The sequence below is a fragment of the Oryctolagus cuniculus genome, chromosome 11 (assembly GCF_051225735.1).
Source record: "Oryctolagus cuniculus isolate XC-2025 breed Fujian yellow rabbit chromosome 11, ASM5122573v1, whole genome shotgun sequence".
NCBI classification, from domain to species: Eukaryota; Metazoa; Chordata; class Mammalia; order Lagomorpha; family Leporidae; genus Oryctolagus; species Oryctolagus cuniculus.
This window is the reverse complement of record NC_142877.1, coordinates 118,343,847-118,369,963: the sequence shown is the minus strand read 5'-3', so window position 1 is coordinate 118,369,963 and position 26,117 is coordinate 118,343,847. Positions and strand designations below refer to the sequence as shown.

At 60.2% G+C, this 26,117-nt stretch overlaps 1 protein-coding gene across 2 annotated transcripts in view; it reads left to right on the top strand.

Annotated features, from left to right (window-relative positions):
• TCF20 (transcription factor 20) overlaps window positions 1-26,117 on the top strand; it is a 183,290-nt gene that overhangs the window by 18,831 nt on the left and 138,342 nt on the right. Inside the window, exon 1 of one of the 2 annotated variants that reach the window (XM_051834095.3) lies at window positions 2,031-2,387. The exons of the other annotated variant lie outside the window; for it this stretch is intronic. The gene's annotated coding sequence lies outside the window, so the exon portion shown is untranslated. Of the gene's footprint in view, window positions 1-2,030; window positions 2,388-26,117 lie in introns of those variants that run through there. 2 annotated transcript variants of the gene reach the window in all.

Below are 26,117 nucleotides of genomic sequence, written 5' to 3'. Positions count from 1 at the left end.
GAAGCCCCAAGCTGGAGCATCAGAGCTGGGGGTGGGAGCCCTGCTTGCCCCAGAGCCTACGCATTTGTCCTCCTGGCTCTCCACGCTCCTCACTAGTCTGCATTTTATTTGTGCTCTCAAAAGCCCATTGAGGCTGGGCTCACTCTCCCAGTTCACAGATGGGCACACTGAGGCCCAGGAAGGTGGGATGTGGCTTGTGTGTGGTTGCGGCTCTTGAGCTAGGGCTGCTTCCCGGCCCCCTCACTGAGGGGGCACCTGGCTGGGCCACTGTGGGGAGGGTGTGTTTGAGTTGGGGACAGGTGAATGGCACCTGAGCAGCCTGTGCAAAGCTTCGGGGGAGAGACTCCTCTGCAGCCAGCTCCGGGATGCAGGTGCCTGGCTCTCCCACTCAGACCAGTCTCACCTCCTGCGCTCAGCGCTGGATCCAGTCCTAAAGGGCTTTCCCTTCTCTTAGGGGCAGGGTGCTGGGGAAGGCCATGCAGGTTCCTGGCTTAATGCCATACCACTTTTGTGACCTTGGCAGGGTCACCCCCTCTGAGCCTGTTTTCTGTCTGGGATCCGGCCGGGTCTGTGACACTGCCAGATTCTGGTAAAATCTGTGCAGTGCCTGATGGCTGGGAAGGGGCAGCTCTTGCCCAGCTCCCCGTCGTCATCTCCTCAGGAGGCAGCAGAGTGGGAGGGCACCCTGGGGCCTGGGGTGGGACATCTGGGCTGTTCTGTCCCCTTTCCTGCCCCAGGGGCACCAGCTAGTTGCTGCCCTCAGACCCGGTGGCCCGGAGGTCCGGCCATGACCTTGCAGGTGTCAGGGACGCACAGCTGGACCTCCCCTCCCCTTCCTGGACACCCTAGGCGGATCGCACCTTCAGGGAGGGATTTGATGCCAACCTGAGGGCAGTGGCAAGAGAGGCCCAGGTGTCTTGGCGGTGGGATCAAGGTGGAGAAAACAAGCGTGGGAACCACTGGCTTCTCTGGTTGGAGGGTGCTGCCCTGAGCGAACATTTGGGGCTTTTAAAATGCATGTCAGCTGTAGGGACATGCCTGGTGCCCGCCATGGCCCAGGCCTCCTCGTGGATTCCCAGTCCTGGCCCTTCTTCTTCAGCTGCCGCTCAGCCAACACTTACCGAGCGCCTACTGTGGGCCAGGCCTGGAGCCAGGATGGAGGGAGCCTGCAGCCAGAGAGCAGCAGCCCTGTGGTGAGCACGCAGCCGCAGGCCACGGTGCCAGCCAGCGAGGAAGCAGGCAGTGGGGCAGGCGCCACCACCTCCCCCTAGGGCTGTGGGCGCGGAGAGGGAGGCTTCCCAGAAGAGAGGCCTTCAAGGGTGGGGCAGGCATCCCTCCGAGAGGGAGCTGCAGGGGCACTGGGGCATGCAAGCCTGGTGCAGGACTGAGAACGCAGGCCTGGGGCGGGCAGGTGGGTCTGGTGCCGACCCTGCGGAGCAGCAATGCGGGAGGGGGATGTCCGAGCCTCTTTTGCAAACTGAGAGCTGATATGTGGATTTTCATGTGAAAATTCCTGGTTTTTAAATGATGGGAATTAATTCTAATTAAAAACAAAAAATGCTATGGTGCCAAACCAAGCATGGCTTCAGGCTGGAGTGGGCCCACGGGCCAAGAGTTTCTGATCTCTGGTGGCGGGGTTGACTGGAGCAAAAGGGTGGTGCAGACCGGAGTGGGGGGGGACTGTGCCGGGGAGAAGGTAGGGCAGGGTGGGCCGCTGGGGTGTTTGGAAGGCGTGGGGTGCGGCGGGCCGGTGAAGGGGAGCTGGCCTACCCCCCCCCCCCCGCCAGCGGCGCCGGTGCGTTGGGGGCTGGGCGCGGGTGGGCGGGGGCTGGAGGCAGGGCCCCCCCTACCCCAGCCCGGCGCGCCGCGGCCGCCCGCCGCCTCCATCCGGGCCTCTCCCCACCTCCCGCCCGCCCGCCCCCGCCCGCGCCCCTCCCCCGCCGGCGCGCACGGCTCCCGCCGCCCCTCCTCCGCCCGCCCGCCCGCCCTCCGCCCGCTCTCCCCGGCTCCCTCCCGGTCTCTCTTAAGTGCCATCGAGGGGCGCCGGGAATTGCAGCCAGTAAATCGCGTCCCACTACTCAGCAGCGGGGCCACCGCAGCGGCGCCGCCCGCGCCCGCCGGGAGCCCGCGCCGCCCGGGCGCCTCTCCAGGGCCCGCGAGGCCCGCCCCCCACCCGGCGCGGCGCTGCGCAGGGCCTGCCCCCGGGCCGGCCGGGGCGCGCGGGGCCCGCGCTGGAGGCGAGGACGCGGCGGCCGCGGGGCGCACGGCCCGGAGCGCGCGGCCCGCGCCCCCGCGCGCCCTGCCCGCGCCCGCGCCCCGCGCTCCGGAGCCCGGCCCCGTTGCCCGGGCTCTCCTGCGGGACCGATGCCGGCCCTCCGGCCGCCAGGGTAAGGGGGCACCGCGGGCGCGGCGGGGGCGGGGGGGTGTGGGCACCGTCCCGGGACCTGGTGGCCCGCCCAGCGCCGGCGTCTGGCACGTGGGGGCGTCTCAAGTTCCCTCTGGAGGCCGGACAGGTTGCGAGAGCCGCGGGGGCGTGATGCTCAAAGGCTGGCACTTACTGCGTGCCTACTGTGCGCCAGCCAGGACCTCCTCTGCATAAGTGGGGGTGTTTGTCCCCATTGCACAGATGAGAAAACGGAGGCTAAGAGAGGGCAAATAGCTCGCTCAGGGTCCCCAGTTAGGAAGTGTCCGAGCCAGGATTTGCCCCTGGGGCAGCTGGTGGTGACAGCTTTGCTCTCCCCTCCAGGGCACACACAGCAACAGAGTGAGCTATGAATATTTCATTGTCGAAAAGAAGAAAAAAAAATCTTCCATTGTCCCACCCCCATAACGCAGCTACTGTTGGCGTTTGGGTTTTCCATTTCAGCCTTGTTCTTTCTCCTGCTTTGGGGTCAGTTGGACCCCGACGCTGGTGCCTTCTGAGAGGTTTTAAAGAAGTCTTGGCTCTTTGGGGTTTGAGTCTCCAGCCTAGGAAGAAAGGGACACTCCCAGGTTACAGAGGGGATTAGAGGAGACCTGGTAGGCAGCCCTGCAAGAAGGCAGGTGGGAGGTGGGGAGGGCCTGGAGCCTGGGTTCAGGGTCGCCTCTTAAAGCAGGGATTCATGGAGCACACGAGTGTGTGCAGAGTCAGGGCTGGGCTTGGGCCTGGGGTGGGGTGGGGGGGGCAGCCTCCCATGTGCTTCCCACAGAAGGGCTCTGTCCAGCATCAGGGGCCTGCCTGGCCCCACACCCAGCACGTGCCAGGCCTCTGCTTCCCCTCTGCCCAAGTAAACTCCCTCCAGCAGGAGTCTAGCCCTACTCAGAATTTTGAACCCAGAGCTAGCATTTGGGGCCTGACTTCTTCCAAGCCCAGGCCTGGGTTAGGGGGCCTGCTGGGACCTTCCCAGCCTCTTAAGTTTAGCATCAGGCCCAATTCTGAATCCTCCTCCAGGCCTGTGGTGTCACTGCCACCCAGGACCCAAACCCGAGACTCCAGGCCCATGGACTCCTGTGACCATCGTCTTGCAACACCATTACCAGAGCTGTCTGTAAATGCAGCGCTGAGCTTGTGAACTGCTCAGCCGTCCATGAACCTAAACTAGGCCAAACTCCTCAGCTGTCTCTTGAGACTGGGCTTGCCCGTGGTCTGCCCTGCCCATCTCTTCAACCTTGATCTGCCGTGAGCTGATGTCCCCTGGTCCTAGGGGTCCTCCCCGCACACCTCCTCTCGTGACTTCCAGCCCCTACGCTGCTCATCCCTGGACTTCTCTGTGGTCCTCCCAGGGAGAGGCAAACCCTTCCATTATTGCTCTCAGCATGGTGGGCCGCTTCCGTGCTGTCCTCCGCCACTGCACTGAGGACGGGGAGCTGTGTCCCCAGGGCCCAGCTAGGGCCAGGCCCAGCATGGCTTCCCTGGTGATCTCTGAGGAATGAATGTTGGGCAGTCTGGTAGAAGCAGAGCATCTTAGCTCCTGAGAGCCCTCAGAATGCCACTGGGTTTGGCGAGGAGCAGAGTCGAAGTCTCCTGCCTCCCTGGGGTCTCCTGGGCTGAGGGGCTTAGGGCTGGCTTTGCTCCCAGGTACCTGCAGGACTTGACCTGCAGCCGTGCAGTGCAGAGGCCAAGGTCCTCTCCTACCTGACCAGCCGAGGGCAGTGCTCAGGTGGGGGGCCCTCCCTGCCCTGTTTGAGGGGCCTCCAACCCCCTCTCCCCATCAAGCCCACCCCCATGTCCTCCTGGGAAACCAGGAGAGTTATGTCAGGCCCTCTGGCCAAGCGCCAGGGCTCCCCATGGTACTATAAATTGACCTGTCGGGAGAGGGAAGAGATTAATGTCGGCCATCTTCATTAGCGCGTCCCCCGGGGTGACGGCGTCTGCCCTGAGCTGGCTGATTGGAGAGGGTGTGAGTGAGTGGGGGGCTTGGGGGCCTCATACTCCCACCACAGAAAAGGCAAGGGGCAGAGGCCAGGGCCCGCTGGAGAGCTGCGGCCTCCTCCCACTGCTAGGAGGGCCGTCCCTCTGGCCTCTGCTCCTGGCAGCAGGCGTGCGCTTTGATGGAGGACCTGTGTGCTAATTGGGAGCAGAGACGCTCGCCCCACAGCTCCGCGGGGCTCCCAGGCTGACACCGCCGGCTCAGCGGCATCTGCGGGGCCTTCATTAGAGGCTTTTCCCCTGACCAGAAAGGAGCCTGCTGCGGGCTGGAGCGGGGGGCTCCCTCCTCCCCTTCCCCTTCCCCTCCCTCCCCTCCTTTATTGCGTTGATGATGGGGAAGGAGGCAGCTTTGGCGTGTGCAAGAGATGATGAAGGATTGCAGGCGCTAGCTCAGTTGAGACCTTGTGCGTCCTCATGACTGTGTGTGACCTTGGCTTGGGGCCTCGGCCGCTCTGCACTTGAAGGTCCTTGTCTGTAGAATGGGCATGACCGTGCCCCTCAGGGCAGGGTGGGGTGGGGTGGGGAGGGGATGGCTTGCGTGGACTTGAAATGAGGATAGGGCAGAGGCTGAGGCTGGGGTACAGTTGCCCAGCTTTGAAACTGGGGACTCCCTGGGCCCTCCAGGCCTGCTTTCCTTGACTGGTGATAGCTGTGGGCCAGGGTTGGTCTCATGCATTCGGGGTCCCTTTGGTGGACAGAAATGGCTGCTGGGCCGCCGTGGGAAGTGACTGCACAGCAGGTGGGTAGGCACTGGTTTGTCATTTGTTCACTCATTCATTCACCTACGACAACCTCCCGCACAGAAGTCTTGTCCCACAGAAGGAGTCCAGACGTGGCCTTACCCTTTCGTAGCTCTCCTGAGGCAGCAGACCCAGGAACAGATGGGGGCGGGGCTGCAGGACCTACTAGGGCCCCTAGAAAGGAGTCTTCCCTCCTTTGGGGTATCTGGAAGGTGTCAAGGGGCCCATCGAGGCAGAACTGATGGTCTTGTCTTTTTTTTAAGATTTTTTTATTTGAAAGGCAGAGTTACAGAGAAAAAAAGGAGAGGTGGGGGGATTTCGATCTTCCATCTGCTGGTTTACTCCTCAGATGGCTGCAATGGCTGGAACTGGGCCTGTCTGAAACCAGGAGCCAAGAACTTCTTTCAGGAGTTTCACATGGGTGCAGGGGGCCAAGCACTTGAGGCATCCTCTGCTGCTTTCCCAGGACATTAGCAGGGAGCTGGATCAGAAGTGGAGCGGCTGAGGCTCGAACCAGTTCCCATATGGGATGCTAGCATTGCAGGCGGTGGCTTTACCCGCTATGCCACAATGCTGGCCACTGTAGTCTTCTTCTTCTTCTTTTTTTTTTTTTTAAAGATTTATTTTATTTATTTGAAAGAGTTACAGAGAGAGGTGGAGACAGAGAGAGAGGTCTTCCATCTGCTGGTTCACTGCCCAGATGGCCGTGACGGCCGGAGCTGCGCCGACCCAAAGCCAGGAGCTTCCTCCAGGTCTCCCACGCTGGTGCAGGGGTTCAAGGACTTGGGCCATCTTCCACGGTCATCCCGGGCCACAGCAGAGAGCTGGATTGGAAGAGGAGCAGCCAGGACTAGAACCGGCGCCCATATGAGATGCGGCGCTTCAGGCCAGGGCGTTAACCCACTGCCCCACAGCGGCGGCCTCTGTAGTCTTTTCTTAAAGACCCTGATGTGGGGGGACCCTGATAGTCACTGAGTTCCTGGCCTACTGGGTCCCCTAGACCAGGCTGTCGACAGGGTGAGTGGGGGACCTTTGCTGCAGGGGTTGGATCCCGTCCCCAGATCCACTCTTGTCTGCCCTGGACTTCATTCAGGCATCCTGGGGCAGTGTGAGGGGTGCAGGCTGCTGACACCTGCAATCTCTTCCCTTAAGTGTGTGCCTCCGACCGGGCTCCCCAAGCACCTGGCTGGCCAAGGGTCTGCTTGCTGCTGGGGTGGGCAGCAGCCAGGCCAGGACCACCCCCTGGATGCGTCAGTCTCCTTTGGGCTGTGCCAGTCTCTTCCTGAGGGTCGCTCTCTGAGGCATGTGGTTTTGCTTCCTCCAGCCTCAGTTTCCTCATTTGCACAGTCAGGATCACACTATGCTAAGTGCCTGGCTGATGTGGAGTGGAAGCAGAGTCAGTACTGGCCTCAGGCAGCTGCCACAACTCCTGACGCGGCTCTGCCGACAGTTTGCTGCCCAGAGGACCCTGGCACGGGCTCTCCGCAGTCCCAGATCTCTCCATTACCAGGCAGGAGGTGCCAGGTGCTCCCTGTGCCCTGCAGGATGTTTGAACAAAAAGCACTCATTTTTGGAGTCTGAAACCCAGGCTCTGAGTCCTGGTTCTGGGGCCGTTCAGCTGCGTGGCCCGAGCATGTCGCTCACCCTCTCTGTGTCTCCGGTTTCTCACCTGGAGCCGCCGTGAGATGTTCTAAACTGAAGACCACAGTGCAGACTGCACGGACCAGTAAGTGCTCACCTCGTGTGAGGACGAGCACTGGATCAGGAGTGCGAGTCCTGGGTGGAGCCCCTGTGGTGTGGCCTCACTGGTTGGCTCTGGTCCAGGCTCTGTGGGGGCATCTGTTAAAGGGGCCGTGACATCTGCCTGTCTCAACCAGCTCTTCTGGGAATGAACAGATGTACGGGTGGGGAGAGAGGGGCTGCTCATGGCAGGGTGGGGGGGGGAAGGGCTCCAAGGGCTGGATGCTTCTGGGAAGAGCCCAGCCCCCACCCCTTGCAGGTGACCTCCTGGGGCCCAGGGTCCTGTCTGGAAAATGGGAACGGACAGCCTGGTCACCGGGGATCTCTGAGCCGCCCGGTGATTTCTTTTCAGGGGAGTTTTAGCCATTCTATTTGTAATGCATCCGAATGGACTCCAGCCCGATTTAATACGAGCTGTGTTGAAATCTCCTGTCATCTGGACTTTAATATATTACGATTGCCCTTTGGAAGTCACGTGTTGAGAGGCAGATGATGAAGAGGTGCCTATTGTTGCCGCCTCGTGCTGTGCCCAACCCGTCCCGCCTGGCAGCCTCAGTCGCAGGAGCTGGCAACATGGCTGTCTGCCTCCGCCTTCCCCGAGCAGGCAGGAATCACTAACGCGTTAGCACTTTCATTAAGCCTCTCGCCAGCCTCCCCACCTCCCTCCCGGGCCTCCTCGGTAATTATTTTCCCAGCCCTTCCACTCGCAGCCCCTTAGCGAGCTCTTTGGGATTGGCCGAGTGGTCCCCCAGGCTGGGCTGCTGGGCTTGGGCTCTGCAGAGGGCCCCCTGGGCACCTCCCTCCGACTTTGCCATTTAAGCTTTGTGTCCCGCTGAGGCCTCTGTGAAAATGCAGATCTGCTGCCTGCCAGGGGTGACTGTTAACCCATTATTACACAGCTGCTTGGCTCTGGCTGTCTCCTCGAGAAGTTTCTCAGGCCTCTCTCCTAGGCTATCCCTGGGTGGGCACCAGGGACCCAGCTGTAAGGGTGACAGACTCCCTTGTGCTGCACAGCTGTGTGCTCCCTGGATGCTGGGTGGGTAGCAGATCCTGTGGTGGGTGTGTGGGGCATGTGGAGGCCCAGAGGGAGTACTCTGGCCCTCGCTGGTTCTCTTCCTGGGAGCACTCCCCCTGCTGCCCAGGGTGAGCATGACACCCATATGGGCCCAAGCTGTCAGCCTGGCCACGGTGATTGGTTGAGAAGCGGACATGTGTCCCGTCTGAGCCAATCAGAGGGTTCCCTGGAACTTTGACTTAGAGCTGAGTATGCAGACTGAGACCCGCTCCCTAGGCCCTGGTGGAACCTGGAGGCTGAGTGTGGCACTGCTGGCTGACCTTTTCCACAGCCATGTCCCAGATGGCCACTCTTGGATATGTGATCACTATGTGGAGAGGGGCAGAGCTGAGATGGAGGGACTGTGGGTCTCCAGTCCACCCCTGGGATTTTCAGGTACATGAATGGACATGTTCTGTCTTTTTGCTTATTTTGAGTTGTGTATCTTTTGCTACCAATAGATTTTTGACTAATGCAAGAGATGAATGAAGCAGGATTTTATGAGAGAAGTGACATTTTGAGTTGGGTCTTGAAGGATGAATAGGAGTTCATCCAGCTGGGAGAAGGAGGAATAACACTCAGGAGGAGGGAAGGGCAAGGGCCAACGGTTTGGAGGGGTGAAAGTGCAGGATGTAGGGCAACTATGGGGCCACTCTGTGTGGCCCAGGATTTGTAAACAGAAGTGACAGAGGAGGCGGAGTGGAGATTCTGAGGGCTGGGGGAGCAGCAGGTAGGCTGCTCAGAGAAGGTAGGGGGGAGGTAAGTGGAGCTGGCAGCAGAGAAGGGAAAGGGAGAGCACTGTGGCACAATGTGGGTTTGGGAATCAGTGAAAGGGGGAGCCCCAGTGGCAGGACTGGAGAAATAGTGAGGGCCAGATCCCAGGGGCCTCAGACCGGCGGCGGCGCCATACAGAGTGGTCCTGCAAGTCCCGACGTGGCCAGATCGAATCACTGGGTGAGAATGGCAGTCCGTGCGTTGAGTGGGCAGTGGGCTTGTGTGATTTACAGGCCATAGAGTCCTGGCCTAGAGTACACAAGGACCTGAGGACACAGTCTGACTGCCCAGCCCCAGCTGTAGTGGTCGTGATGAGGAGACAGTGGGCAAGGAGCAGAGAGGAGCAGTTATGATGAGGTGACTAGGCTGGGGTGGATTTGCAGGCACCTCTAGCCGGGGTGCTCTGGGGAGGCCTCTCCAAGGGAAAACGTTGGAGCTGAGACCTGTCAATGAGCACCAGCTGTGGTGAGATCAAGGGGGAGAGCACCTCGGGCTGAGGCAGCTGCACAGGCCCTGGTGCAGCTCTGAGCTGCGCCTGCCAAGGAGCGGAGGGGAGGCCAGCGTGGCTGGAGTAGCAGGGCTGTGGGCCCAGGGAGGGTCCTGGATTTTATTCTCCTTGTGGTGGGGAATCTTAGAGTGTCTTGGAGACAGAGGGAGAAGGCAGTGAGGCTGGAGCCGGGAGAGTCCATGTGGTGTGGAGGGCTGAGGAGGGAAGAAACCTAGATGTGGCACCTGGAGACATCTGGGGAAATGCGAGGTTGAAGAGGAGAGGACTAAGCTGGGGAACACCTGGGTGGAAGGCTCTAGAAGCAACCAGAGCTGGTGGTTAAAGCTGGGGTCATTTAAGGGCAGGAGAGGTGGGAGCCAAGGGCCTGGCCTAGGACCTAGAGAGAGAGGAGGTGGTTTTTCCTACCTGACCACCCGAGCCGTGCCAGGGTGTGCCAGGTGGGCCCAGCATGGGATATAAGAATCGTTTGCTGCCCTGGACACAGCCAGCTTTTCCCTCCACTGCCGCCTCCTGCAGGCCGGAGCCAGCATGTGAGTGACGGCCTTTGCCCATGCTGAGCCGCCCTCCGCAGTGAGGAGCTCACCCAAGCTGCTCTGTCTTTTCGCGCCAGCTGGTTTGCTTGGCTGGAAGAGGCCATGCCAGCAGGGCCAAGGTCACAGGCTACAGCCTGTACAGGTGGCAGGCTGGTTTCTGGGCCTGAAGGTGGGTTCCAGGACACTGCCTGTGGGCAGGGGAGAGGGTGGCTGGCCCCAGACCTTGGTTGCTCACCATGGGCAAGCCTGGGGGCTTGGAGCTGGGCTGGGGCTGATCTGAATGCTGGGAGCCACCGCCCTAGAGCTAGAACCCGGAAGGGCTTCCCGACAGCCTCTCCACGATCCTGCTAGTCTCTCATTCTCACATCTTGGGCCCTGCCACACAGTGGCTGCATGCGGAGGGCCCTGGAGCCCCCTCGTAGCCACACTTTTGCCTTCTGTCTGAAACTCTTCTTCCCTCCCCCCTGCTGCCTGCTCAGGGTCAGGGTCATTTCCACATCCTCTCTGCCAATGTTCTCTCAGCAGATTATTCACTTACTAAGGATACGGGAGCCCTGCTGGGCACCACACACAGCGCTGGGGACGAGGGAGGTGGACTGGGCTTGTGAATAGAGCAGCCCCAGGCCTGGCCCTTGACGAGCTCCCAGCACGGCAGGGACCACAGCAAACAAAGGTGTGTCCTGTGCTGGGTGTGGGTGGAGCTGTGCAGGAGAGCTGAGGGATGCCAGGGAAGGGGTGGGTGGGGCAGTGGAGACTGGTGGTTGGGGGCATGTATTCCTGACCGGAGGGAGGATGCTGCAGTTGTGGGAGGTGCAGTGAGGAGAGCAGCCCAGGTGAGGCTGCTCTCTTCTCTGGTTCCCTTACTCCCCATGCCAGGGGGGATGGGGGGTGGACAGAAAGGGCCAGCATCTTTGCTGGAGGTGAGCTGATATGGGCAGGACGCTGCAGGCAGAGACAGTCTCTGGTGACCATGGAGCCCAGATTCCAGGGGCATAGGCAGAAGTCAAAGTCATGCTGGGTTATGGGCTCAGAGAGTGTGTCACCCTGAGTATTATACTTTGCCAGACTTGAAACACAGGACAGGCATGGAGCCTCAGGTCCAGGTTCATCCTGAGGCCCTGCGGGATTCATCCTTGTTGAGTGCCAGGGTGAGGGTCCCATTAGATGAGGTGTGCGAAAGGCTAAAACACTCACTGGACAGACAGGACTAAGCCCATGTGGCTGGGGTCATGTCTGCCCCCCTCAGAGACTGAGACTGGTGTCAAGCATGGCATAGAATTGGAGGCCCGTGTACTCATCTGTACAATGGTACAGTATCCCCTTTGTGAGGCCATGCAGAAGCCTAGCTGACATGGGACCTAGTGAGCCCAGCATCTGGCACAGAGCAGACGCTGGGTGTGTTGCCAGAGCCATTGTTGTGGATCCTGGCATTGGCTGAGTGTGTAACAGATGGGGCTGTTGTTGATTCGAAGTCCTCATCCCTGCGGCCTTGTTGCCTGCTCCGCCCCCTAGGCTGGTGCCTAATGTACCCAGTAGGTGTTTGTTGACTGGCTGAGTGAGTGAGTGAGCAGCCACCAAGTGGTCAGGAGGACAGGCCAGAGACCACACCAGCTCCCGCTCTGGGAGTTTGAGCTGCACCTAGTGGGCTGCCCTTGGGGATCCCAGCCATCCAGCTCCCCACTGACCCCTCATCAGGGCAGTTCTGGGACATGGAAGCTCTCAGAGCCTCAGTTTCCTCTTCTGTAAAATGGAGCTGGCAGCAGGCACAGCCCGCAGGTCACTAGAGTCATGGACAGCTCCTCCTGCAGTAATCCTGGCCATAATGACATCATGTGATTTCCCAAGGCCACCCACGGCCTTGGAGATGCAGGGGAGGTATTCAGGCTCTGGACAGGGAGCAGGCGTCTCCCTGCCTCCTGTTGTGTAGCAGCTCCTGACTGTGCTGCCCTTGCAGTGTCAAGGGTAATGTCACACATGGCAGCTTTGGCTGTCCGCCCCTTGGTCGGGGTTCCCCCTGTCCTGGAAGAGCCACTGTGGGGGGTTGATGCTCCTCCTGTGGGGAGGCCCCAGGCTGGCCCTGGCACATAGCACACAGTAGGTGAGCAGGAACGGCCTGATCCAGACTGGGCACCTGTAGACCTGGCTTCTGCCGCAGAGCCCTGTGTGTGACCCTGGGCAGTGAGCTGCCGACAGTGTCTGCTGAGCAGAGCCAGGAGAAACGCCTGGGAACCAGGTACCCTGCTCTCAGGTTTGTGGCACAAGAACCTGGTATGCAGTTTTTACACCATTTCCCTGTTGCCTGGGAGGCAGGTGGAGAGCCCTGGCTTCTTACAGATGGGGAAACTGAGGCCTGAGGGGTCCAAGTTGTGGGGGAAGCCAGGCGCCTTTCTGCTTTGGTGTGGCCTGCACTCACGGTGCAGTGGCTGTGAGCCAGGCTTGTGTGCCGTCTGGGTGCTCCCCAGCCTCATCAACCGGGCAACAAATCAGCTCTCGCCACTGGCCCTGTCTTAGAGATGCAGAAGCTACTAAGAAGGCAGAATGGAGGAGGGGGGCTTTGTCCTTAGTTGTTTTTTTCTTAAAGATTTATTTCCTTGAAAGGCAGAGTGACAGAGAGGGAGACAGTAAAAGAAAGATCTCCTGTCTGCTGGTTCACTCCCCAAATTCTCGCAATAGCCAAGGTGGGCCATTCTGAAGCCAGGGACTTAGAACCCCACCCGAGTCTCCTACTTGGGTGGAAGGGGTCCAGGTACTTGGGCCATCTTCTGCTGCTTTCCCAGGTGTGTTAGCAAGAAGCTGGACTGGAAGAGGAGCAGCTGGGACTGGAACCTGCACTCTCACACGGGATGCCATGTTGCAAGCAGCAACTTAACCTTCTACACCACAGTGCCGGCCCCAGAGATAGAATACAGAAAAGTACACACGTCCTAAGTGCACATCTGTAGACAAGTGTTTTCCCTACTCATCTCCAGAGCTAGAACTTCCCCAGCACCCCAGGAGGCTCCCCGCACCCTGCCCAGTCATCACCTATCTGTTGCCAGCAGCATCCCTCTGACACTTAGCAGTGGACATCGGCTTTGTCCGTCTTTGCACTTCACGTAAGTGGAACCACACCGCACGCCCTTACGTCAGCACTGTGTCCGCGTGCATCGAACGTGCTGTTGCTTTGGCAGAAGGTGGCAGAACTAGGATTTGAACTGTCTTGCCCACTCTACGCAGCACTCAGAGAAACTGCCCTGCTTGTCCCCACCCAACTCCTCCCCCTGGCCTGGCCAGTTCAGCCCCCGAACTTATCACTACCCTTCAGCCACATGGATGAACACTTTGTCCCCAAGAGCCCTGAGCTCCGTCCTACCTCTGGACCTTAGCACATGCTTTTCCCTCCTCCTGTCTGCCCTCACTTTCCTCTGCTTGGCTTACACCCTCAGGGCCCAGCTGGAGTGTCACCTCCTCCAGGGAGTCTGGAGGACCTTCCCCGCCGGCCGGGTGGGGCCCTCCCGCTAGCTGTTTCGAGGCTAATTTGTGCTTCTCCTACACTGCCCGTGTCTGGTACTGAATTATCTGTTAAGCGTCCGCTCTCCCATTAGACTCCAGGAGGCAGCGACGGTGGCTGTTGAATTCACGGCTGCATTCGCAGCATCATTCAGTGATTCCTCCCCTCATCCTTCCAGTCATCTGTTCATTCAGCAAACGCCGAGTGCCTGACGTGTAGCAGCCTCTTAGCTCGTATTTGTTGAGTGAATGGGTGAAGGAATGAGTGAATGAGTGAAGATCCATTTGCCTCTAAAGACCACACTTTAAAAAAAAAAAAAAGATTTGTTTATTTATTTCAAAGGCAGAGTTAGAGAGGGAGAGACAGGGAGATCTTCCGTCCACTGGCTTACTCCCTGAATGACTGCAATGGCTGGAGCTGGGCCTGTCTGAAGCCAGGAGCCAGGAGCTTCTTCTGGGTCTCCCATGCGGATGCAGGGGCCAAAGCACCTGGGCCATCTTCTGTTGCTTTCCCAGGCACATTAGCAGGGAATTGGATTGGAAGTGGAGCAGTTGGGACTCGAACTGGTACCCATATGGGATGCCAGCGCTGCAGCTGGTGGCACTACTCAAAACGCCACAGTTCTGACCCCGTGAGACCATACTCTTTCTACTGCTATTCCTCTCTGGGCCCCCTCTCCCCAGTCGTTGTGTGAAAGAGCCAGACCCACCGCTTCTGATTCTGAGAATGTGGGGCAGGTTCCCCAGGACCGGCCAGCTGAGCAGAGAGGTAAGCAGGCTTCCTGCAGGGCAGATTGATCCCTGGACAGCAGTGCCTGCTGGAGCTGTGGCCCCAGCGCCTGGCAGGGCACTTGCCTCCCCTGCATCTACAGAGTCCTCTAAGGCCCCTTTGCACCTTGTGCAGGGCTCTGGGCCTAGGCCACTCAGCTCACTCTGACCTCAGAGCTCCAGGCTCAGTCTGCCTGGCCTAGAAGGGCAGGGGAGGCAGTGGGAACAATGGGTGGGGGTGGGGCCCTGGCAGACCTGGGTTTGGGCCTGGTTCCACCCCTCCTGCTGCATGGTATGGGTCTGCTCACTTTCCCACAGGCTGATTCTACAGCTAGAAAAGGAGAATGCCTGTTTGCTCGTGTCCCGCACTGTCCCTCCCCCGTGCTCTCTGCCCGCCTCCCCAGCGGGACTCACAGGGAGCACTCTCAGGGAGCACCACGGGTCTCTGAGGCATCTCTCCAGGGCCCCAGCGGATGGGGCTCGGCGGGAGTGTGCAGCGCAAGGTGGCTCCGCGGCTTAGCGGCTTGTCAGCCAGGCGGGCGGGTGTCCTGGGGCCGGGTTTGATTAGTTCAGGTTGACAGTCGCGCTCCGCGGCGCTGCCGGGAGGGGAGCCCGTGATTACCCTAATGAAGCTTGAACGCAGTTTGTCATCCAAACAGCTGGTTCGGAGCTGCGCTGCTGCCAGCTGCCCGGCTCAGCCGAGCAGCCGCGCGCCCAGTGCTGCCTTAGCCCCAACGGCACTGCCACCAGGGTGACCAGGGCAGGAGGCAGCAGCCCTGGGTGGGTGGTGGGGTGACCCCAAGGGAGAGGGCTGGGTTGGGGGAGAGGGGGACTTGGCAGGGCCTTGGACCTGTGGGTCAGGGTGTCTTCTCACAGTACTCACAGGGCAGCCCTCCAGCCCTAGATTTCTCTGAAGTGGGCACTGGGGACCTTGCAGTTTTAAGTTTCTGGTTTCAGACTGTGGCGTCATCTCCTCTGGGAAACTTGCCGATACCCGAAGGGCTGAGACAGGGGCTTCCACGGGCATCCGCTGCCCTCAAGGCAGACTCTCACCCTCCACGGCACTGCGTGGTCACTGAGAGTCTGGAGGGTTGTGTCTCATTCACTCACTCACTCAGTCATTTAGTCCTCATGTATTTAATGAGAATGCACAGCAGTGGGCAAGCCAGTTACCCTCCTGCCTTTGTGGAGTTTGTGGTCTGTGGGGGGGAGACTCTTGGGGCCTTGACCTCATCTAGGGGCCAAAGAGGGCTTTCTGGAGGAGGAGGCAGCGGAACACAGAATTGAGGAGACAGAGGAGTGTGTTCTAGGCAGGAGGGACAGCATGTGCAAAGGCCCTGAGAGGTGTGGCGGGTATGGAAGCATATGGAGCACAGTGAGGGGGCCAGTGCTGCCCAGGAAGGGAACTGATTTCGTACCCTGTGCTGGACAGATTCTCTGTGATGGTCTCTCATTTAACCTTTCAGACAGCGCTGGGAGGAAGGGCCATTGTTCCATGCGGGGACATTGAGGCCCATAGCAGCTCCAACCTTTAGAGATCCCGGGCCAGGGGTTGTCTTCTCAGCAGGGGTTGAGCCTGGAGGGGCCACACAATGAGGAGGGGGTGCTGAGCTGAGCTGAGCTGAGGCCCATCCAGGGCAGAGGCGTGTAGGGAAGGGACCAGACTGGCCTCTGCCCTGGGTGTGTCTCCTGCTACCCTGGGCCAGGGCCGTGTGTGAGCCTGAGTCCATGCTCCTTCCTGCATCTACTAGGCTACTGCCAGCCAGGTTGAGGCCACACTTCCCTCTGTGGCTTGGCTTGGGAACAGGGCAGGCAGGGAGAGGAAGGGGACTCACAAGAGGAGTGGGGTGAGCCCTGGCCTGCAGCCCCCAGGAACCTCTTCCCCCCACCTCCCCACGGCCGGCCCTGAGCTGTTTCCCAATTTTCCTGGCTGCCGTCTGTGGCCGAGTCACCCCCGACCCCCCTTTCTCCCTGCGGTAGCCTCCTGGCTGACCTTCCAGCTCGTACTGGATGTGTCTACCCTGTTCCCACCACACCTCATTGTTTCCTGTCCCCTCTACTGCCCATGTCTCCCTGTTACCCGCACAGCCCCCACACATCTGGCCCCAGCAGTTGTGACCTCTGAGGCTGACCCCACTCCTCGCCTCACTGCCTGCTTTCCTGAATAAACGCCAGCTGTTCCTCATGGAGGGGGTGCGTGGGACCCTCTGTCCTGTGCCATTCTCCCAGCAGGGTGTCTGGGCTGGGTACAGGCAAGGCCAGCCCTGGCAGCCTGAGGGCTGGGGTGAAGACCAAGTGTGTGGCCCCGCTGTGGGCTGGGAGGCACCTGCCTCCCTGGCGTGCGGTCCTGGCAATCCCAGCCATGGCTCAGAGAGGGGTGAGGGAAGTAAAACTGCCAAGTGGAGGTTGCAGAATGAGCCAGACGTGGTGGGAGGCAGGTGTGGGCAGAGCGGGCCACAGCTGGCCTGTGCCAGGGTTGAGTGGCCCAGGTGTCTCAGGACCCCAGCGTTGGGCAGGGGAGCACCTGGCCGGGCCAGCCTTGGTGAGGCTGGCGAGAGAACCCAGAGAGACGCTGTGGTTGCCCCGCCCCAGCCGGGGCTGTTTTCCCTCCGGGAGTGCTTGGGTCAGGGGCTTCCTCCGAGGCCTGGAGCAGGCTCAGCGAGTGGCTTTGGTGAAGGAGGGGACGGACATGCTCCCGTGGGGTGAGGCCCCGTGCTGGGGCCTGAGAGGAGCATTTCACCTGTGTTGTCCCCTTGATTCCACTACAGCCCTGTGTGGTAGTGCAGTCCCTCTCCCCAGTTTACAGAGTGGGAAACTGAGGCACAGAACGGTTCAGTGGCTTGCTCTGGACCCCATAACCAGGGAGTGCTAGAAACTGAGTTTGGAACCAAGACATGGATGGTGGGCAGAGGGCAGGATGGGGAACCTGAGCAGGCTCAGAACTGTGCTGGACAGTGGCCGGGAGCCCTGTGGATGTGGGTGCTGCTGGGGTCTCAGGGCCGAGCTGCCTGCACTCACCCCTTGGTGGGTCTGGACCTCAGATCCCAAGGTGTCCTGCCCCAGGGCAACCTAGATGCCCCTCAGGGAACCTAGGACTGGTGCAGACTGGAGAGCTGGGCTCAGCAGGGGCTGCACACGGCCCTATTGGAGTGAACACATGGGCAGAGAAGCCAGAGAGGGCGGGTCCTACACAGGGAACAGCACGTGGCCCCCCGGGATATGGCCTGGGGGGTTGGGGAGATGTACTGGTTCAAGTGAGGGAAGACTGGGCCTCACCCAGGGATGGTGACAGCGAACCAGGTGGAAATGATGTGGCTGCTGAGACAGGCTACACAGACCAAGGAATATGGGGAGGCTTCCTGGAGGAGGAGACCCTCCCTTAGGGGAGGGATGGATAGCAGTTAAATGGCTGGAAACGGGGAACAGAGGAAAAGCCTGTGCAAAGGTGGTGGTGGGGTGCCCTATATTTAAAGAAGTGGGAGGACACGTGTAGTTGCAGCGAGGGGATCTGAAGGGAGGGGTGTGGCACCTGGTGAGGCAGGTCCCCTGGGGAGTGGTCAGTTGGGTCATACATGGACACTTGGACTCTTGAGAATCTGTAGAGTCCTCAGCATTCACAGTCCAACTCTACCTATGCCTCTGTGTGGGGGAAAGAAGGCGCCATTTCTGACTCTGTTTTCTCATCTGTAAAATGGGCTCATTGTGCCCCAGCCAAAGGCTGGGCTGAGGACTCGGGTTAGGGGTGTGTGTGTAAAATGCCCCAATGTGCTGCCCCTGGCTTCAAGGTTCCATTCAGGACATGAGTGAGCCCTTCCCTGTCCCATTTCCCTGGTACCTGCCTGCCTGCTCTCTGGGCCCAGTGAGGCCTGTGCCTGCCTCAGCCTCCCCTCTCATTGGCAGGTTGGAGGAGAGCGAGTTCATGGCCAAAGTCAGGTGGCTGCCGCTCCCTGCTCTGTTCCCTCAGCACAAGGCCCCTGCCCACTGGCAGTGCTGAAGAGCTGCATGTGGCAGTGTTCCCGGATGCTGTGTCCCGGGCTTTGCTGTGGCCCCACTGCAGCCCCGTAGGCAGAGCAGGTGGGTCCCGGCTGGGCTGTGCATGTGCTCTGTGCCTCAGTACCCTGTGGGTGTCTCGGCTCCGGGCTCCTGGGGGAGGGTCTGGCACACAGTGCTCACTTGGTGCCTGCCCATTCCTTTCCTCTTTCTGATCTGATGCCGCTGGGCTCGCTTCAGGCTGTTGAGAAAAATCGGCACTTCCTCAATGGAAAAGACTGTGGGAAAATGCTTGTTTAAGGAGGGACCGCGTGACTGAATGGCCGGGCCGGAGATCTGCTCCAGTCACCTGCTGTGTGACAGCGGGCAGGCCCTGGCCCTCTCTGGCATCCTCTGTGCAAGGTGAGCAAGGCTGGTGCTGCCCCAGTGAAGCTGGTGAGAGGGCGATGTGGCGGCTCTTTGCTGGCCTGGAAGCTCTGCCTGGACCGCAGTCACTGTTTTACATATGGGATGAAGTCTTGGCCTTGGCAACCAGGCCTGACAGCAGGCAGGGGCTGCCACTGTGCTCCGTGGGGCTGAGCCTGTGCTCTTGACAATGTCTCTGTCCTTGCCCAGAACCCAGCGTCAGTCAGCTGGGCACCAGCCCCTGCCCTGGGCGGAAGGGTAGGTGTACATCACCTGGTCTGACCCTGGTGCGGTTCCACGTGTGACACTGCCTTGTCCCTTGTCTCTGGGGTGTGGACTGCATGACCCTCAGGCCCTGGCAGGGAAGGGAAGGGGACATCGTCATGGCTTCATTGGAAATGGACTCGAGTGTTGGTGGGGGGTGGGAGGTGTCAGGGGATCCCCATGGGCCCTCAGAAGCTGGGGGTCCTGCCGAGCCATTCCAGACCCAGACAGGGGCTCGGCCCTCATGCCCTGCACTGGCTGGTCCTGGAGCAGCTGTTCCAGGAAGAGCACATGCGTAAGTGTGTGTGTGTGGGTGGCTCCTTCCTTCCTGGGCACCTGGGAAAACCTGTGTCTTGCTCTCTAAGGCCTATATCTCCAGGGCCTGTGTCCGATGACATCAACAAGCAAGGTGGGTGCCAAGTGCAGGAGAAGCCTGTGGCTTTCTTGTTTGAAGGGTGGCAGTTATGGCAGCCCCTGGCCCGCCCATGCCTCTGAACCCCTGCCAGCCCAAGCCCTAGGGAGGTGCGCCGGCTCCAGAGCCAGCAGAGACAGACTTGGGCCTTCCACATGGTGCCAGGTGGCCCCTGCCTCCATTTGCCAGCACTTCCGGTCCCTGGGCCTTTTTTTCATGGTGCCCCCTGCCTGCAGTGCCCTCTTGTTTCTCTGTCCAGGGCTCTGCAGCTGCCCCACAGCCTCTCCGGGAGGCCCTGGCAGGTGAGCATTCTCTGTCCTAGCCCCAGGGCCTTCTCTTCTGGGTCAGCCCAGCTTCCACCTTGGTCTGACTGTGCTCCTTGAGTTCAAGACATGGCCTTGCTGTGTGTCCTGCCAGCCGGGTTCACCTAGCACTGTGCCCAACCCTGGGGCGCTGCAGAACGGAGCAGTCTCAGCCTCCCTTCCCCCCAGCACGGGGACTTGCACGGCTTGGGCTGCTGCCAGCGTCTTCACTCAGTGCTGCCCTAGGGGAGGAAATCGGGGTTTTCTGGGCAGGAAACGGAGGTGTTGCTGTAACAGTCAGGTGGGCCTGGCCCTGGGGACTCGCATGTGAGGAGAGAGGAGGCTGACAAAGGGACAGCAGGCAGGCGGGGGCCTTTTTCCTGAAGGTTTTGCGAGCAGGGAGTGGCGACTGCCCTCTTGGACTTCCCTGGCCTGGCCCTGCCCCAGAACAGACCGGAACCCAGAGGTAGCTGCTGTTTCCAGCACCAGGGAGTGTCCATGAGCCTAGTAGGGAAGAGACCAAGAAGACAGCGCTCTGGTCAGGGAGGCCTGGCCCGGGGCCTGACTCTGAGAAGCATCTGGGATTGGGACTGCCGGTGTCAGCTCTCTGATTCTTGTTTGCTTGCCACCTGCCTACCTGTCCATCCATTCATCCACCCGTCCGTCTGTCCATCCAGCAGTGATTTCCTGGGCCACAGCCCTGAGCAAGGTGTGGCAACAGAGATGGTGCCCTCAGGGCCCAGACTAGGGACAAGGAGAGCACCCTCTACTAGTCTGTGGCTGCCTGAGGCCTGTGTTGGGATCTGAGCCTGGAATTCTGTTGGCCTCTCTTTCTGTACAGACCCTTGGGCTGGCCTTGGTGTCTCACTGGGAAGAGTGCTGTCCAGGTGCCTGAGAGGCCACATGAGGTGTCAGGAGACCGTGCAGCTCAGACAGAGGCTGGGGTGATGAGGCTCTGCTGTCGCTGCTTCTGGTTTTCCTCTCTCCCAGGTCTATCAGGCCTTGTGGACTTGTTACTGTTGCTGGTGTATTTGTCTCCCCTCCCTCCCCCATGCTCGTTTCCCCGGGTCTGTCCCCTTCCAGCAATCATCGCAACAGCAGTTCATGCTGCGTGGCCCTGCTTGGGCTGCAGTGACCCACTGCACCCTCAACACAACCTTGGCACCATTGCCACCCCCATTTCACAGGTGAGGAAGCTGACACTTGGACCTAGGATTCGAGCCCCGGTGGCACCATTGCCATCCCCATTTCACAGATGAGGAAGCTGACACTTGGACCTAGGATTCGAGCCCCGGTGGCACCATTGCCGCCCCCATTTCACAGGTGAGGAGACTGACACTTGGACCTAGGATTCGAGCCCCCAGCTGCCGAGCCTGTACTTCAGAGACCACAGAGCCACTGTTTCTGGGCTTCTCCTGCTCTTCCGCCGCAGTGCAGTCGGGCAGGAGGGCCAGAGGGTCTTGTTCCGTGTCCTCTCTGCCTCCCTGGCCAGGTTCCTCCATCGTGCTGTACACAGCCGTACCTTCAGCCTTCACACTGTGGTCTCTGTCTGGAATGCTCTCACCCCAGAGCTGTGTGTGGCTCACCTCCGCTGTCACCCCCTCGAAGAGGCCGCCCTCAGCATGACTGTGTGCCCTCACCTGATCACGTGGCTCCCGCTGTCGCACTGAGAGCTTGAAGTGGGTGAGCTCGGAGGACCTCCAGCTCCAGCGTGCCCAGCTCCCCTGTTGACTGAGCAGCTCCCTGATGTGCTGGCCCTGCCTGCTCCTGGCTGCCGCTGCCACTCCACTGCCCTGGCCAGTTTGCAGTGAGGCTCTGCCCGTGCTGGACTTGGGTCCTGCTGCAGGTTGGCCAGTGGGCTGAACAGAACAGGAGGCTCAGGAAAACCAACTGGGCCTGGGAACAGTGAGACCCCTGCCTCGGGAGTCACAGAACACACCTCATTCACTCACTCAAATGCCTGCCTGCCTGCCTGCCCACTCACTCACTGGTCCCACTCCCAGCTGGCTGCAGGCTCAGGTTTAACAAATGAACGCCCCTCCTAGCCTCTCCCAGCTCAGTTGTCGCCGCCTCTTCCTTGATGCTCCTCCCCTGGACCATCCCGGCCTCTGACCTTCGATGTGGTGCTCATGGGGAGGTCTCTTGTTTGTCATTCTGCCAGCTTCCAGGCCACCCTCCTCTTTCTGTGAAGGCTGCCAGGAAGCCCTGAGCCAGAGAGCAGCCGGCCCGGACAAGGCCGCGTGCTGGCTGCAGGGACTCCCACCCCAGACTTCCCCCACCCACCCAGCAAGCCCTCAGTAACTCTCCACTAAATGAACGAATGAATGACTCCTTGCTGGGTGCCGCGGTCTGTGGTCTGCGCGTCCCACATCCTCCTGGCCAGGAAAGGGAGACGCCAGCAGCGGCATTCTCAGTCACAGCAAGGAGAGTGTTTTGCTGGGCACTTGCGTGTTGGGCGTTGTTCCAAGTATTTTACGCATTTGTTAATTCAGCTGCTTGGCCTGGGGCCTGCGAGGGAGGTGCTGGTGCCCCTCTTTTACACAGGGAACCCGAGGCACAGCGTGGCCCAGTAGCTGCCCCAGGGACAAGGCCCCCAAGGGTGGAGTTCAGGAGTGACCGCAGCAAGGCCCGGCAGGAACCTGCCTCTGCAGAGACCTGGGGCAGCGCAGCCACTGGAGGAGGAGAGTGAGTGGGGTGAGGGTGGGAGGCTGCGGGCGGGGCAGTCATCTTCCCTGCTGCCCCTTGCTGGGTCTCCCTCACATCCCCAGGGGCCCCCATGGCCTGAGGCACACATGCCCGAGGGCCACTGCAGGACTGTGCGTCTGTGCCTCTCGTCATGGAAGGGCAGGGTGCAGCAGCCCAGCTCTGGCTTCGACCTAGAAGGCCTTAAATCCGCTCTGGGCCCTTGCTCCTGAATTGCTTGTGTGGTTTTTACAGTTGCTGGGGGAACTGTAAGTCTGCGTGGCCCGACTCCTGTGTATTTAAATTCTCAGCCATAATGTTACATTAGCTCATTTTTTGCAGTTTCCTGGGAGGCTGTGTGTACATTACTGGGCGATGGGGGACAGGGGCCTGCTGTGCCTGTGGACAAACACAGCTGTGAATGTGCCCAGGCCTGGGGACTGAGCTGGGGTCCCTGGCTCCCGCAGGTCCCCCAGGAGAGGTGTTTGCTGCTGGCCAAGTGTTCACAGTCCTCAGGTCCCCCAGCAGAGTCTTAAAGGAAGCTCCCGTTTGGCTGATGAACTGGGGATCCCAGCCTGAGCTGGCTCCAGACCTTGGATGAGTCCTGTGGATTGTGTGTGGTGTTTGTGTGCCAGCAAGTGCATGCGTACCCTCGCGTGTGCGGAGCACCTATTGTGTATGCCTGGAGACGCAGGGGGAATGAGACTGACTGCACTCTGTCCTCCCAGAAGCCACGTGTCCGCCTAATGGTGCCAGCCCAGGCGAGCAGCCTTGAGAGGAGAGGATAGCCAGGGAAAGTGAGGGTAGCGATGGGTGGAGGTGGGGAAGTGCCTGTTGGGGCAGAGACTGGAGGAGGGAGGCTCTGATGTGGTCATGGTCTCACAGTAGCCGATTGGCTGTGAACCTGGGCTGCTCTGCACGAGCTGATAACTCAGTTAACTTGCATGACAAGGCCACAAGGGACATCGTGCCCATTTCACAGATGGTGCCTGGGTCACCAGCTGCTTGGTGGCAAAGCCGGCATCCCACCTAGGCCGTCCAGCCCCCTCATCCTATTCTCATGGCTCTATTCTGTGATTCTGGAAAAAAGGCCCTTTGAGTGGGCGGAACAGAAGGTTCAAAGGGCCAGAGACCAGAACGGAGCTGGTGAGTCTGAGCAATGGCCAAAGCGAGTGGCTGGCCTGTGGTGAGCAGGGTTGGGAGGAAGAGGAGAGAGGGGAGGAGTCGGGGCTGCCTGGAAGGCTGTGATGAAAAGTTGCAGGCTCTCTGTGCTCCTCTTTCCTCCTGAACCCTGGCAGCCTTGGGGGCAATGGGATGATCAGGGAGGAAGCTCCCCCAAGAGCAGGGACTGGTGGGGAGAGCAAGTGAGGCCTCCTGGGAAAGGCTGGGCCCGTGGGATCCAATAATGCAGCTGCTGGAGGGCCCCCTGTGGAGACTGGAAAGCAGGATTTCCCACCAGGCCTCGAAGAAGGGGCTCGGAGCTCAGCCTGGACACGCATTATGCTGTTCACCCACTGCCTCGGTTTTTTTCAGATAACGGAGACCCTGGCCCTTAGGAGGTGAGAGGTGATGTTTTGGGCCCAGGAGGGAGGTCAGAAACCCTCCCAGTAGCTGCTTGCACTCTGATTTCATTCTCTGGGCTCAAATAATGTCTCCACTTAATGTGGAGGAAACTGGACACTGGGAAGGCCAGTGACGTGCCCGGAGCCGCTGTGGGTCCCAGCAGGGCCAGGCGCACAGGCTGTGGAGCCTGGGGGAGAGTGGCCCTCATGCAGTGAGGTCCTGTAGTCTTGCATGGCTGCCCAGGCAGGCCCGGGGCCGCGGTGGCTTTGGAGCACCTGCAGGGTTTGGAGTGCTGGCAGGTGGCCTGGCTGTCAGGTCTCTGCCTGTGGGAGTGCATGCTGGGCTTGCTGCCGGCATTATCCTCTGCCTCTTCCATAGCCACGTCTTCACCCTTTAAGCCTTAGCCCCGGCCAGCACCTCCTCTGGGAAGTCTTCCCTGACAGCCTCTGTGTCCCCACAGCCCCAGGCTTGCACCCCCGTGGGAGCACCCGTGTGTGGGGCTGTGTCTGAGTCGTCCTGTGCACCTGGTGCCCTGCACAGGCTGTGGCAGAAAGCAGGTGTCAGTGAACCTCTGAAGAGCAGAGCTGGACAGAATTTGGGCTGGGGAACTGGAAGGGGCCTGCATCTGCATCTGGTGGGGTAGGTGCCAGCCTGGGCTGATGTCATGGCCCCAGGCTTCATCAGCTGGCCTGTGGCCCACCAGGGGCACCACATATCCACCCTGGAGGTGGCCAGTGCCCTCGTATCGGGATAGCTTAGGCATATCAGGCCCTGATGACATCCCTGCAACTAGAGGTACTGGGCATGGTGCCAGCTGAGCTAACAGTGTGCAAACCCTGGGCTTTCCTGGAATGAGGCTGGTTACCTGTGGCCTGGTGGCTTGGCCCAGAGTCACCCTTCACCTGTGGTCCCTGATGGAGGTTTGGTCAGGCAGAGCTGGGGGGCACTGGGGGCAGGGCTCATCCTGTCCCCTTTGCCAGGCCTGAGCTTACCACCTGGATTCCCCAAGTTCCAGCCCCAGTTTTATTTCTAATGAAGGAAGCTTCTCTCCTTGCTGGCCCTCCCCCATCCCCCACCCCACTCCTTTCGCTGCCCAGGGATGTGGAAGGTGTTACTGTATATTTTAGCCGATTGTTCCCCGGGCGCCCCAGTCTCTTCGGGGTGGTGCTGGGGGATGGGGGAGTAAGTAAATTATATATTGAACTCCTAACTGGAGCTGAGGCCTTGTGGTTTCCATGGCAACTGGGCTGGAAATAGCTCGGCGTGACATCAGCACGGTACAGGTATAGCCAGATCCAGCCGTTCCCCAAACAAGCAGACTCCAAGGGGAGCAAGGGATGTGCAGCTAATTAGCATATTCAAATCAGGCCTGGCAACCAGGGCAGGGCCTAAGGTGCCCCAGCAGGGCCTGGGGCCAAGGCCAGAGCCTCTGGCAGGTAATTGGGCTGGGGGTGCTGGTGTCAGGGCAAAGGCAGCCCAGCACACTCTCCCACGCCGTGGTGCATCAGGGCCTCCAGTGAGGGGCCCGGGCCTGTCTGCCCCATGGGCTCTGGGAGTGTGGCCAGCCTGTGGTTCCCTGCCCGGGCTCGACTGGGATCTGGCAGTTCTTGGCTCATGGTGCCTTTGAAACCAGGCACCTCCAGGTCTGGCTGCCTGCCATTTTTCTCACCATGTCTGTGAGGGGGAGGCTACCCTGTGTCCCTTTTGGCCCCTTTCCTCCACTCTCCCCAGCCCTGGGCCATAAGAAAGGCCCACAGACCCTCTGCTCTCCAGCTGCTCTGGCCAACACCCAAACTTCCCACCCAGCCCCCCGTGGGCAGGAGCACCTGGGGGTTGACTGTCCTGGGCAGGTCTCTTGGCCTCTCAGCCTCAGTTTCCACCTCAGTGGAAATGGGGCTGTTTTTCCCTGCCTGTGTTCCTGCCAGGGTGGTGAGGGGCCAATTAGGAGTCACTGGAGAAGGCCTGGGTGGGCTTGGTGGGCCAGACAAGCTTGGAGGAGATTCCCTGACATCTGTGTTTAAATGAAAGCTCTGTCATCCAGACAGCTCCCCCCACCCATGCACATGTGCACGCATGCACACATGCACACGCACACACATGATCATACTCCAGGACTGCTGGGCGAGTGAGAGACCGCCGCCTTCACCGTGGCGTCTGCATGCGCAGGCTCTTGGCTGAACCGCTGACTTGAGAGCTGGGTGTGCTGTGTGGCTAAATGAGATAATTTATTCATTTCAGCAAATGTTGAGGGTGTGCCGAGTGAGGATGGGCAGGCAGCCGGGGTGAGTCACACACAGCCAAGCATGCAGTGTGGCCAGGGCTTGTCTGGGAAGGTTGCTGGGGGCAGTGGGACTTTGAGGCCACTAGGCAGCAGGGGAGCAGAGAAGGGCAATGGGGAGAGGGATGTGGGTGGGCACAGAGGCTTGGAGGAGGGAGAGGAAGCCTGGCAGTGGGAGCCGGCTCCAGGGGCTGGGAGCCAAGGAGT